This window comes from Gossypium arboreum, chromosome 1 (assembly GCF_025698485.1).
Source record: "Gossypium arboreum isolate Shixiya-1 chromosome 1, ASM2569848v2, whole genome shotgun sequence".
NCBI classification, from domain to species: domain Eukaryota; kingdom Viridiplantae; phylum Streptophyta; class Magnoliopsida; order Malvales; family Malvaceae; genus Gossypium; species Gossypium arboreum.
In genome coordinates this window covers 94656790-94660628 of record NC_069070.1, presented here as the reverse complement: position 1 = coordinate 94660628, position 3839 = coordinate 94656790, and positions in this window count along the sequence as shown.

The window sequence follows — 3839 nt, the reverse complement described above, 5'->3', positions numbered from 1 at the left end:
TGATGCAAGAAGGTCGAGTTGTGGCCTATGCGTCGAGACAATTAAAGCCACATGAGAAAAATTATCCGACCCATGATCTCGAATTAGCTGCCATCATATTCACCTTCAAAATATGGCGGCATTACTTATTTGGTGAGAAGTGCCATGTATTTTCGGATCACAAAAGTCTCAAATATTTGATGACTCAAAGAGACTTGAATTTGCGACAAAGGCGTTGGCTTGAGTTGTTGAAAGATTATGAGCTGGTCATTGATTATCACCCGGGAAAGGCTAATGTGGTTGCGGACGCCTTAAGCCGGACATCACTGTTTGCTTTGCGAGCAATGAATGTACACTTGTCTGTTCTACCCGACAATGTGTTAGTAGCTGAATTAAAGGCCAAACCATTATTGATTCATCAAATTCGTGAAGCTCAGAAAGTCGACGATGAATTGGTTGCAAAACGGGCTGAATGTGTTCCGAATATGGAATCCAAATTTCAAATTGATGATGACGATTGTTTGAGGTTCAGAAGTCGGTTGTGTGTTCCAAGAAATTCAGAACTCATTTCGACGATTCTGAACGAAGCTCATTGTAGCCGAATATCAATTCACCCGGGGAGTACGAAAATGTACAACGATCTGAGATATCAGTTTTGGTGGCATGGTATGAAACGACACATTTCCGATTTTGTATCGAAGTGCTTAGTATGTTAGCAAGTGAAGGCAGAACATCAAGTGCCTACGGGTTTGCTTCAACCGATTATGATACCTGAATGGAAATAGGAACGAGTCACGATGGATTTTGTATCTGGGTTGCCAGTGTCGGCAAGTAAGAAAAATGCGATTTGGGTCGTTGTCGATAGACTGACTAAGTCGGCTCATTTTATCCCCGTACATACGAATTTTTCATTGGATAAACTAGCTGAATTGTATGTTTCTCAGATTGTGAGATTACACAGGGTACCGATTTCTATTGTGTCGGATAGAGATCCGAGATTCACCTCACGATTTTGGAAGAAATTGCAAGAAGCTTTGGGCACCAAGTTGCATTTTAGCACCGCTTTTCACCCCCAAACTGATGGTCAATCCGAGCGGATAATTCAAATACTCGAGGATATGTTGAGATGCTGCATCCTTGAGTTTAGTGGTTCATGGGAGCGGTATTTACCTTTGATTGAATTCGCCACAACAATAGTTTTCAGTCAAGTATTAAGATGGCACCTTACGAGGCTTTGTACGGTCGAAAATGCCCGACGCCATTGTTTTGGACCGAGCTTGGTGAAAGTAAAATTTTCGAGTGGATTTGATTAAAGATGCTGAATGTAAAGTAAGAATAATTCGTGAAAGTCTGAAGGCGACATCGGATCGTCGAAGTCGTATGCGGATTTAAAACGAAGAGATATTGAGTATCGTGGGAGACAAAGTGTTTCTTAAGGTCTCACCTTGGAAAAGATACTCGATTTGGTCAGTAAGGGCAAACCGAGTCCGAGGTTCATCGGGCCATATGAGATATCTGAACGAGTCGGTCCGGTTGCGTATAGATTGATTTTGCCCCCTGAACTTGAAAAGATTCACGACGTCTTTCATGTTTCGATGCTTCGAAGTTATAGATCTGATCCATCACACGTAATTAATCCATCAGAGGTTGAAATTCAACCCGATATGAGTTATGAAGAAGAACCGATTCGCATCCTAGCTCGTGAAGTGAAAGAGTTGCGAAACAAAAGGGTTCCGTTAGTAAAAGTGTTATGGCTCAAACATGGAATCGAAGAAGCTACTTGGGAACCTGAGAACTCTATGAAAGAGCGATACCCAAACCTATTTACCGGTAAGATTTTCGGGGACGAAAATTTCTTAAGTGGGGGAGAGTTGTGACAGCCCTAAATTGACCCTAGTCGGAAGTGGTTTCTGGACCACTAAACCGAGTCATAAAAAAATAATTAACCGTCTCAGTTGATGCTCATTATATGTACTTATGCATGTGTGAAAATTTCATGTTTGAATTTTGTTAATTGTAAGTGAATTTTAGTAAATAGGACTTATGTGAGAAAATTTAGAAATGTGCTAGGCAAATGTAAAGTGGCCTATTAATGCATGTTATAGAAATGGTGGGTTTGCATGTCAAATTGCCCAATATTTGAGCTAGTGGCTGGCCATGCTATGAGTGGAAACATGTCACAAACATGTTATGTTAGTGATGTATGTTAGGAACAATAAAATAAGGAGTATATGTAATAAAGTGGAAAAAAGGAAAGAATGTGTGTGATTGTTTCTCCCCCTCCCCATTGCCGTAAATGTAAGAAAGAAAACAAAAAAAAAGTGTCCATCTTTTTTACATCTCTCTTGGCCGAATCTTCTAAGGAAGAAAGAAAAACAAGTTGTGTTCTTTGGTTCTTCTTGGCCGAATTGAAAGGAAGAAGAAGGGAGTGAAGCAATCGGTCATCTTAGGTCACTATTAAGGTAAGGAAGTTTGTACTAGCTCTTAAAATTTTAGTTGATATTGAGTGAGATATCAAGTGATTTTTGTAAACCATGTTGAAATTTTGATTTTTGGGGTGAGTATGGTTTTCGGCTATAAAAGATTAATAAGGGTGATGGTTGTGTTTCATGCTAAACTTAGATGAATAAAGGTAGTTTGCTTACATCTTGATATCTATGAGTTCCTTTCTTGGTTCTACCATAGAACCACGAAGTATATGTTTATTTGGTATTGAGTAAGGTTTTTGACTATGGTAGTTAATAATGGTGAGTTTTGTTGTTTCATGTTAAAGTTAGGTGAATGATGATGATGGATGAGTGTTTGAACCATAAAAAGAATTCTGCTACCTTGTTATGAACTAGGGCCGAATGTGAGTTGGTTGTGGTTGAATATTGCATGCTTGGTAGAATGGTGGATGAAAGTGCCGAATGTGGTCTTTGGTTTGGCATGAAGTGATAAATAAAGGTTTAAAAGATAGCTTAAGTTAATTGATACTCACTAATGAGTTCGAATGGAAGCTTTGTTAAGTGTGAAATGAGTGGCCGAGAGAGAGAATTATGGACTATTGCCGAATGTATGTTGGATTGATAGAGTCTCCAAATTGATTTTATGTGTGTATGCATGACCGAATATAATCGGCCACATGAGTAAAGAAATGGGTTATTTGATATGTGGTAAAAGTTAAGTGTTAAACGAAATGGAAATGAAATCATATTGGAATATGTATACTCGACCACATGAATGAGTACATAGGTTGATGTGTATGTTCGGCCATAGGTAAACATATTGATGGCTTTATCTTGACTTAGAAAATTCGGCTAAGGTGAATATTGGCTAATGTGTTGAGTTGATTCATGATTTCATATGTATGTGACTTTAGTGTCTAATGTATATATATGGGCTAAGTACCTTGAGTTCCTCTTTTGATGCTCAAATGATTAAATCAATTTATTTGTTAAAATAAGCTCAAGAGCAAAGGGGAACTAGATCCGATAAAGGGAAGGAAAAAGTGATTGAATAGCCGTTGAAGCCGTTCGACAACATCCGAGGTAAGTTTTTTAGTAATAGAACTTAGATTATGATTTGATTAGATCATGTTTTAAGCAAATCAAAATCATGCTCTTTGTATGTGGCTATTGAGCCGAAATTGCAAGTGTGATAAGTGTCTTGTGTTTGAGCTATGGTAATGAAAATGAAATACGGATGTGTCATGATTTATTGATATATGTGCTTGGTTATTCGAATGATATCCGGGCTAAGTCCCAAAGGCTTTTGTGCTAAGTGACCATATCCGGACTAAGATCCGAAGGCATTTGTGCGAGTTACTAAATCCGGGTTAAGTCTCGAAGGCATTTGTGCGAGTTACTAAATCCGGGTTA